This window comes from Sapajus apella, unplaced genomic scaffold (genome assembly GCF_009761245.1).
Source record: "Sapajus apella isolate SASKATOON/1434 unplaced genomic scaffold, GSC_monkey_1.0 scaffold6, whole genome shotgun sequence".
NCBI lineage: Eukaryota > Metazoa > Chordata > Mammalia > Primates > Cebidae > Sapajus > Sapajus apella.
The window spans coordinates 9,203,272-9,214,026 of NW_022436946.1; the positions used below are offsets into that span (position 1 = coordinate 9,203,272).

At 33.4% G+C, this 10,755-nt stretch overlaps 1 pseudogene; it reads left to right on the top strand.

Moving 5' to 3' along the window:
- The first annotated feature begins 5,412 nt into the window (after window positions 1-5,412).
- On the top strand, window positions 5,413-6,024 carry LOC116548976 (annotated as a pseudogene).
- Window positions 6,025-10,755: the final 4,731 nt, after the last annotated feature.

The window sequence follows — 10,755 nt, forward strand, 5'->3', positions numbered from 1 at the left end:
CCTGTTACTTTTTCTATGTGGTTTCTATATGAATTTTCTTATTGGCATGAAGGAACTATTTATGCAGTTTGAATAATAACTCTTTTCCTGTGCTATAATGTTCCAAACATCTTCTGCTGGGGTGTAGCTTGTTTTTTCTTTGTAGTTTTGGTTGTGTGTGTCTTTTTTTTTTTTTTTTTACTTTATAGTTGTTTTGATGACTATGTCTTATTTTTATTATGTTGAAAAATTCATTAAACTTCTTCATTGAAGACATGATTTTTGAGCCTTGAGAAATTAATTCCTTTCTTAGAGAATAAGTATTTTGTTCTAAAATTCTTCTGGGCTTTATTTTAGGCATAGGTATATTTCATTTTTTTTTCATGTGGGTAAGTAATATTCAGAGTTTATTTGTTGAGATGTTCCAAATATTCTGACTAATAAACATTGTCACATCAGTAATCTATCAGAACTCTATATGAGGATGAATAGACAACCTACAAAATGGGAGAAAATATTTGCAAACTATGCAGCTGACAAAGATCTACTATCCAGCAATTATTAAGAATTTAAATACATTTAAAAGAAAAACAAAATCAAATAAACCACCCCCTGAAAAAGTGATCAAAGCACATGAACAGACATTTTTCTAAAGAAGCCAACAAGCATATGACAAAAAGCTCAATATCACTGATAATTACAGAAATACAAATCAAAACCACAATGACATACCATATCACAGCAGTCAGAATAGCTATTAATAAAAAGTCAAAAAATAACAGATCCTGGTAAGGTTGGGGAGAAAAGGAAACACTTGCATTGTTGGTGAGAGTGTAAATTAGTTCAATCATTGTTGAAGGCAGTGTGACAATTCCTCAAAGAGCTAAAAAGAGAAGTACCATTTGACACAGCAATATCATTACTGGGTAAATGCCCAAAGGAATATAAATCATTCTACCATAAAGACACATGCACAAGCATGTTTATTGCAGAACTATTCTCAATAGCAAAGACATGGAATCAACCTAAATGTCCATCAATGGCAGCTTGAATAATGAAAATGTGGTTCATATACACCATGGAATATTATGCAGTCATTAAAAAGAATGAAATCACATCCTTTACAGAAACATGAATGGAGCTGGATGTCATTTTTCTTAACACTCTAATGCAAGAACAGAAAACAAAATACAACATGTTCTCACCTCTAAGTGAGAACTAAGTGACGAGAAAACATGGACACATGGAGGGGACCAACTGAGGCCGATCAGAGGGTGTAGGGTGGGAAGAGAGAGAAAATCAAAAAGAAAGAACTATTAGGTGCCATACTTATTACCTAGTTGATGAAATATGAAATAATCTGCACAACAAACCCCTGTGACACAAGTTTACCTATATAACAAATCTGCAAATATACCCCTGAATCTATTAAAAGTTGTTTTTGTTTTGTTCTATTTTGTTTTGTTTAATCTCTGCATGGTTAAGTCTGTTTCTCTTCTCTCCATCCTTTCATTGCTGTGTTTGTTTATGTCGGAGGCAAAACAGATACTCTTAACTATTACGATTTTGTAATATATCTTTCCAAATAGAAAATACTCCCCTCCCCAGCCAATCTTACTCTTTTCAGTATGCCTTAACTATTCTTGTAGTTTATCTCCATTTTGTAATGTGCTTCCTTGTTTGTACAAGTTTTTTGCTTTTTTTATTAAAATTCTGTTGACTCTGTAAGGTAGTTTAGGACAATATATATCTTTATGGGAGAATACTTTCTATCAATGAGCATAGGATTTTCTTTCACATAGTTGGAACTTTCTAAATATCTTTCAACATTTTAAAATACTTTTTCATAAAACTTATACACACCATTTTTCATTTTTTTCTTTCTTACTTTTACTCATAACTATCCCATAATATTATTTCTATCATAAATGTAACCTCCAAAAATAGATGTTCTTGTTGATGAACAGAAATCCTGATGATTATTTGTATTGAACTTCATCATCATATTACATATTATTTGTGAATAATAATAGTGGTTTTGCTCCCTTTATAACCATTGCACCCCTTTTTTCTTGTTCTTTATTCCTTTCCTTTTGTACAGATGGGGTCTCGCTACGTGTCCAGGCTGGTCTTGAACTCTTGGCCTCAAGTGATCCTCCCATCTCAGCCTCCCAAACTGCTGGAATTGTAGGCATGAGCCATTGTGCCCTGACTGTGCCTCTCCTTTTTCTTTGTGAAAATATAAATGCTAGGACCCCTCATAATATGTAGAATAAATGTTATAAAAGTGCACATTAATGCATTGTTTCTGATTTAACATGAAATAAGTTATTTACTAAGAGATTTTTGTAGCTACTTTTATCTGATTGAAGAAGTTCCTTTTTATTCAAAGTTTGATATGGCTTTCTATCACTAATAGTTTTAAGTTTTTCTCATCAATATATTTTTGTTCTTTCTAATCTCTAATGTAGCATTATATGTTTATATATTTTTATTCAGTGGCATAGTGGTAAGCCTTTCCACTTCATTAGCATTTCATCTAGCATACATTTAAATGGTAATACAACATGATCATAGCTTAGAAGTATGTATGTGTGAGTACCAATTATTTCACTAAAATTTGCGTGCAGATACAGATCTTTTTGATGAACCAAAGACAGAAGATAAGTAAAAAGCAACTAAAATCTGATTAGCCAGAAGCAGAATTTTGATCTATTTTGTTCAATATTTAACTAAATTAAAATTCTATCTTCTTGAAATAAATTTTTTATGAATTATGTTTTCTTGAAAGTCAATTTGAATCCAAATATGGCAAAAGTTTAGGCTTCAATATTATTTGATTTGTTACATTCTTTCTTACTTTTTTTATAATCAATTATAAATATTTATTTATCTAAATATGATTAATATTCATTAATCATCTAGAGCTCTTTCATAGCGTCTGTAAACATTTTGTGTAATTCATACCACAGCAGAAGTAGTGAAGACCATCATTAATCTATTACCTCTTCTTTCTTGTAAAGAGATTTAACGAAGAAAAATGAAGAAATTCTAAACTGTGCCCCTAGTGAATCCTGAAGAACAGCAAATTCACCTTCTTCTTTCAGCTAAGAAAAATTAATCATCTCTTGAGAATTATATTTTTGTGGCAAATAATGAGATCTATATAAAGCTCTAAAAAGACATTCAAATTATTGTGAGCACCTATCCTTATCTTGCATTAGTTTTCTAGTTCAACCAGTAGAACTTTCTGTGACTATGGAAGTTTCTGTAATCTGCACTGTGCAATACAGTAGACTTCTGGGCTCTTGAAAGTTGGCTAGCATGCCTGGGGAAATGACGTTTTTAAATTAAATTTACAACTAAATTTGATTTAAATTTAAATAGCTATATGTGGCCGTTGGCTACCATAAAGGACCAAATGGCCAGACATATCACTTACACATTTGTTGTTGGTTTATATCTGCATTTTCTGTTTCTTACAACTAAAATTCAAATTTGATGAGAGCAGAATCGTTGCCCTTTTTTTGCTCATTATTATAACTCAAGTGGCTAGGAAAGTAGTTGGAACATGGTACATTTTTTGTGTCTTTTAATACGCTGAAAATACTAGAAATCTAAGAAGGTTTTTCCCCAAACTTAAATATTTTATGTGATGTACTCTTTAAAGCAAGGGTTAAATAAACGCTAAAAGTTCTAAGTCTTGAAAAATGGCCCCTTAGGTCAGGTTGCCATAATGCAAATCAAAATTTTCTATCCCAAATGCATCAGTGGTTGTCTGTACTTAACTCACAGTTAGACTTCTGGGATCAAGACATCAGTTTACATGTACAAGATTCAGCCTTTGGCATATACAGAAAGTGTAAAACAAAACACAAATTTTAAGTCTGGGTTTAACCTGGAATTAATAATTAAGCAGATATTCTAAACAAAATATCAATTTAAAGAGATCAACCAAGCATTACAAACCGTATATAAGCCAACTGAAGGAACTCCAAAATTTGAAGTGTGGACTGAAAACAGTTATTAGGGAGATTTCCCCCAAGTTGTTTAAGAATGAAGGCATGACATTACAGAATTGTAAGGCAGAAAATCAATAAAGTAATATTGAGACCTCTAAACGCTCAAGAAATTCTGTTCACAAAGTTTATGATTTTGCCACATAAACTCACCTGCTTTTGCTTAGGTCCATATTGCAATGTTAGGAGACGGGAGTGTAGCTAATAAACAAACATAGTTATAAATGTATGATATTTGCCTTCTCTTTTTACAGCAGTTTATCACCAAAAGTTGTCATACATCATTATAATTTCTCTTTCTGTATCTGATCAGCAGATGAATGATAAAAAAACACAGAAGGGTAAATACATTTAAGTATATTCTCAGAGTTAAGTCTTGTACCCAAAACCCACATACTTCATGGCTCAAAATTGATTTTTTTTTTAACTTTTTACTTGTTCTTTGTTACCACAGTGTATGATAATCAGAACAATGATACTCCAAAGATTTCCACATCCTAATCCCTCAAACCTGTAAATATATCTTATCTTGCATTAGTGCCAAAGCCAATAGAAGCTGGAAAAGGCAAGGGAATTGGTTCTCTACAGAGTCTCCTGATGTCCTGCATATATCAGGATTTCACCTGTTAAACCTGACTTTTAACTTCTGATCTCCAGAACTGTTCAATAAAAAATTGTTTTGTGTCATTGTATTTGTGACAATTCATTACAGCAACAGTAGGAGATGAATTCATGATGAAATGTATTAATAGCCTGCAACATTTTTATGTTAAGAGGAGATGCTATAAAAAATGATAATGGGACAATCACTAGAATTTGAAAATGTCCCTGTCAAATTGGGTTGAATGTTTATCCTTTCTATAAAACCACTTTATTTTTGTAGGATATTGGGTTAACTGTCTTGATGATTGTCCTTCCATATACATAGTATTAAATAGCTTTCTAGGAACTAGGAACAAATACAATATTTATGTGGTTCTAGAAACTTCCTGAAAATGTGAATGTTCTAAAACACCCTTAAGCACTTCCAGATCTGAACTTCCTGGTCACCTTCTGCTAGGTTTATTCTACTTGAAGACCATCTCTTGGGAAACTCGGCCGTGAACCAGGAACTCTAGTGTGATTACTACACTGAGGCCAAATAAAACTCTGTAGTGCTGCTCATAACATACTGTGCATTCTAACCACAAGGGAAATTTCAGACAAATCTCTACTAAGGGATATTCTACCAAATAGCCAAATATCTGAGTAGTAACCCTGAAAGCTGTCGAAGTCATCAAAAACAAGGAACATCTGAGAAACTATCACAAACAAGAAATAAGAGACACAGGAGACAGGACAACATATTGTAATGTGGCATTTGGGATAGGATCCTAAGGCAAAAAAAGGATGTTAAGGAAAATTGAGCTCTTCCATGATCAGCCTCCACGCCTCCACTTTTGTTGCTACCATATCCATAGTGATCCCTGAGAAGTTCCAGCATATTTTGCCAGTACTCAACACCAAGATCAACGCGCTGCGGAAAATAGCCTTTGTCATCACTGCCATTAAGGTTGTGGGTTGAAGATATGCTCACATGGGGTTTAGGAAAGCAGATATTGACATCACCAAGAGGGGCAGGGGAACTCACTGAAGATGAGGTGGAACATGTCATCACCATTATACAGAATCTATGCCAATACAAGATCCCAGATTACAGAATCTACACCAGTACAAGATCCCAGGCTGGTTCTTGAACAGGCAGAAGTATGTAAAGGATGGGAAATATAGCCAAGTCCTGGCCAGCAGTTGGAAAAACAGGTCCATGAAAATCTGGAATGACTGAAGAAGATTCTGGCCCTCTAAGGCTGTGCCACTTCTGAGCCTTCATGTCTGAGGCAAGCACACCAAGACCACTGGCAGTGGACCTACTGTGGGTGTGTCCCAGAAGAAATTAGCATGTGGGCCTTTTCTGTTAATAAATAGTTTATATGCAAAAACAACAACAACAACAACAACAACAACAGGAAAGCCAAGGGAATCTTAAAAAGTAATCTAAGATGAACTTTGGTTAATAATATTGTACCAATATTGGTTCAATATCTGTAACAAATGTACCATTTTAATTTCAGTTGTTAATAGGGGAAACTGGACACAGGATATACTGGAACTCTCTATACCATTTTTGTAATAATTCTGTAAATCTAAATTTATTTATTAAATATCTCTGTAATAAGTTCTAGTTAAGGAACTTCAATTTTAAATTTTTGAACACTAAAAATGTAAAGGTAGAACATTGCGCTTTGGAGATGTGTGTCCAAGATTTCAAAAATTCTGATAGCCAATAGATTTCAAATGATTGTTGTTATTTTTCTTACTTATAAAATGGCACAATTAATCAAGATGACTTTTATTTACTGTGGCTTTCTTACAGACCCAAAATGTTTGAAGACACAACTTCTGAAGACAAAACTTCTACATATATAGAAAAAATTTTTGGTTTCCTATATATACATCTATACTAACAGAGCATATATATACTTGACATTGTATTTAGTTTAAAAAATTATGACTTCATATACCGGGAGATGCATTCCCTAACCTCTAGGAGGAGCTCCTTGCCAGCAATCTCCCTATAAAACACACACACACACTCACTCCCTAACTTATTCTCTCCAGCCCTCACTCAAATGTAGACAGCAAGAGTTAATATGAGTCAAACCAAGGAAAAAAATGACCTTTTTTACTATAGGAAGAAGCTTCCCGTGAGGGAGTAGATAGGCCATAGTTGTTAGGTACTCTTCAAAAAGAAGTGACAAGTTTTTTAAGTGAAGCACATGAAAAAGAGCCAGAACCACCTAATTTATGGACATATGTCTGAGGAGAGGCGACAAAGAGTTTGCATCCAAGGTCCTGTTGTAATGCAGTGTGTGTGTGCTTGTGATGGAACAACTTTATATTTCCTTCAGAAAGTTTTTATAACAATGGCTATTTCATCAAATATTTGGAGTCTTAGTCATCTTTTATGACTTTTTCTTTTATTTTTCTTTTATTTTTATTTCTTTTTCTAACAGCCAAGACTAGTATTTTCTATCCAGGAGCAATTGTAATACACACCTTTAAATTTATTTTAAAAAAAGAAAGTTAATGTAGGCTTTTTGTTCATACCTAAGGCGTGTGAACAAAAAAGGACTTGTTATTCATCTGTCATTTTTATAAAAGTTTCCATAGCCACATTCAACACCTATGTATTGCATATAGTCTTATTATGCATTAATTTCTTTAATATTTTTTGAAATGTAGTATATTTTCATGTAATACATTTATTATTTCTGTTTTAAATGTAAACAAGTATTTTTAAACTTTTTTAGTTTTCATATCTAATATGATCCATATTCAGAGATATTGCCCACAAAAATGAAAGTATTTTGGTCCTGAATAAGGAGAATATAAAGGGATTGGAACCAAATGTTTGAGAATTGTTGTTTGAGAAGTACAAGATATTGGTAGCCTGGAGGCTTAGGGGACAATCTGGAGAGCCTTGGACCAGAGTCAATATTGCAAGTCCTGATGATTGTTTACTCTTCAGAGATCCGCGGGTTAATGGACACCTTGGAGAAAGATTTATATTGGCCCCATCAGTGTGTTCCGTATTGGTATGGCTCCAAGGATCTGAGGAGGAGCTGTATATTTGAACTGAGTCTTTTCAATCATCATACCAAGGCTCACTGTTGATTTTTTTAAAGGTAATATGCAAAAAAGCGTGTTTGGAGTCATCAATTGCTCTATTTTATACACTCATGCAGGTGTGTGTGAGTGAAAGAGGGAAAATAATGTATGGAAGATTATGTAAAAAAGAAAAGATTTATATACCTGAGGTATTTATTTATTTATTTATTTATTTATTGCACAGCCTGCCTGAGAGAAGAGAAGGAAGAAAAAGGGTATGCCATGAAAAAAAAATTAAATAAAATTACATTTGCCTATGTGTATCTGTATTTACAGAGTTTGTTTTGGAAAGCTGTTAAATCTTTCTCTTCCAACTGATGGGGAGCCACTTTTTCACGGCAAAAGAAAGTTGCAAAGATGTGTGTATATCATACAATTCTACTTTAATAACAAAGAAAATAGTGGACATTATATATTTAAACATACATGCTTGTATATATATTCATGAGCAAGAAAAAAGAAGTGAAAGTGAGCGTTTTAGACTATTAACATTGGTTATCTCAATGAGATGAGAAAGAGAAGTAGAGAAAGATAACTAGTGTGGCTTTTATGCATTTTGCAATACAGGTGATTCTTAGCCTACTATGGTTCGACATACAATTGTTTAACTTTATTATGATGTGAAAGCAATACACATTTAGTAAAAACCATACTTTAAATGTTGATTTCTTCTCTGGCTAGCTGCAGGATACACTCCCAGGGTCCTGGGTAGCAGCAGTGAGCCACAGCTCCCAGTCAGCTGAGCAATTGCAAGGGTAAACAACCGAAATGAGCATTCTGTTTTTCACTTCCAGTGTAGTACTCAATAAATTACTTGAGATATTATAAAAGGGATTCTGTGTTGGATTACTTCGCCCACCTATAGGCTAATGTAAGTGTTCTGGACACATTTAAGGTAGGCTACGCTGACCTATGATATTCTATAGGTTAGGTGCATTAAATACATTTCTGACTTAACAATATTTTCAACTTACAACCAGTTTATCTAGATGTAACCTCATTATAAATCAAGGAATATTTGTATATCATTTTGCTTGTTAAAAGAAGTATGTGTTATCTTGTTACATGGAAAAGATGAAAGTTTTATTAAAGATGCTCAATATAGAACAATGTTAAGAAACAATGCAGTTAAAAATAGTTACAAAGAATTTGTGTAGGAAGTCCATTTTTATAAAGCATTAAGCCTACGTGTTTATATGTATAGCTTTGCAAAACTTGTTCTGTTGTTTCAGAATTGTGCCTGAAGCACACAGCTAAGTTCAACAGTTGCTAAGTACCACGTGTTCTAAATCCACGTAGCCAACAATGAACTGACATTTGGGACCTGACACCTTTATCACTCAATAGTGACAAACCCTGAGGAACAAATAGAAAAGGAAAAATTAAGAAGCCTCTCAGTAGAAGACTGACCTTTCTCTACACTAAGGGACTGGAGTCATTGATCGGCCTATGTTGAAAGACAAGTACCAAAGCTTTGGATCAATATTGAGTTCAAATAATAATTTCTCAATTTTAACAGTCTAGTAACTAAAGGTACCTGAAAAGTATAAAATCAGTCCAAAATGTTAATGATGGAAGTGCTGTTCAGCAAGAAAGAAGTATGTGAGTTGCATGTAAGTAGGGATGAGAGTGGGGTTTGTTTAAATTATCTACTTATTGCATTATTGGGGGAAAATATTAAATGTTATGATCCCAGTAATTTGAGATTCCAATGAAATGTATTGAGAAAAAAGACTGAAAGGATACATGCTACTGTGATAATAAGGGTTATATCTGGTTGGTGGAATCATGGAAGATTCTTATGATTCTTATTTTTGTGTGACTATGTTAAATTAGGTACTAGAATAAATTTTTTAATATAAAAACATTTTTAAACATTTCTGCATACAACATAAGCATCACTTCCAACAGCATACAGTATCTGTTATCAATCTGCTACTTAAAGTTATCTAATTCTGAGCTTAATCTTTCCACATATCTAGCAGTTTTAAACCAATATAAAAATTGGCTTAACATGCTAATTATTGGCATAGCAGAGAGAGATGTTACTTTTTACTTTCTAAAAATGTGGTACATAACTTCTTCATTCTTGTGTTCATTTAAGAGATTCACTGGGGACCACTTTGTGCTAAGTCATAACTGCCATCTATTATCTCCACCTTCTTGGGCTCATCTTGTTAGAACAGAAAAGTATTCAATATTGGAAACACTTTTCTCATGACATCTTGTATTGTATTCCAGGAAGGATATAATAACTAAGTCAATAGCTTTCTAGCAGAAACCACACAATTCACTCTGGTAATCGGTAGTCCTTCACAATGAAGAATGTGTTTCTTTGCATTAGTGGGCTTGCCAATCCTTTCCCAAACTTTTTATTGCCACAGACATTTAATTTCTCCTAACAGTAGCATGAATTGAACTTTGCCCTTTCATCTCAAAACTTTAAGCTTCTTCCTAACCCAGATAGACTTTGTTGTTTATGAGTAATATACACAAGCTATAATTACTCTATGTGTTTAAAGTCCAGCTTCTTCTAAAAGCCACATAAGTGATATGGCATATTCTTCCATTAGAAAAAAGGTGAACTGATAAACATGAACAAAGTAGAGATTAGAACTCTTGATCCCTTACTGTATTCTTTTATGACATTTTAAGAGAATGTGAATGGAAAAGAAAAATTCAGGACCCTGATTCTTTATGCCAAAAGAAAATAATTAAGCTGAAAGCTGAGTTATGCAAGAAACTGCCTTTTCTTTTTTCCTAGGCAGATAGGTACAAATAAAAGGTTAAACATCTCCAAAGGTAGCTACTGTATGTTCACCTTACGTTGTATAAATTGTGTGAGATGAATTCATAACTGACTATTCTCCTACCTGCTCCTTTTCCCTTGAAACATGTGGAAAAATTATTTAACATGCATACACAGGAGCCATCAGAATGAAAACCCAACTTCCCAATGAATTACAGGAACTTATGTATCATTCTGAGGCCATAGTAAAAAATGCAGCCTCAGAACATGGCCAGGAAAAGGTAAATCGGATTTACTGGA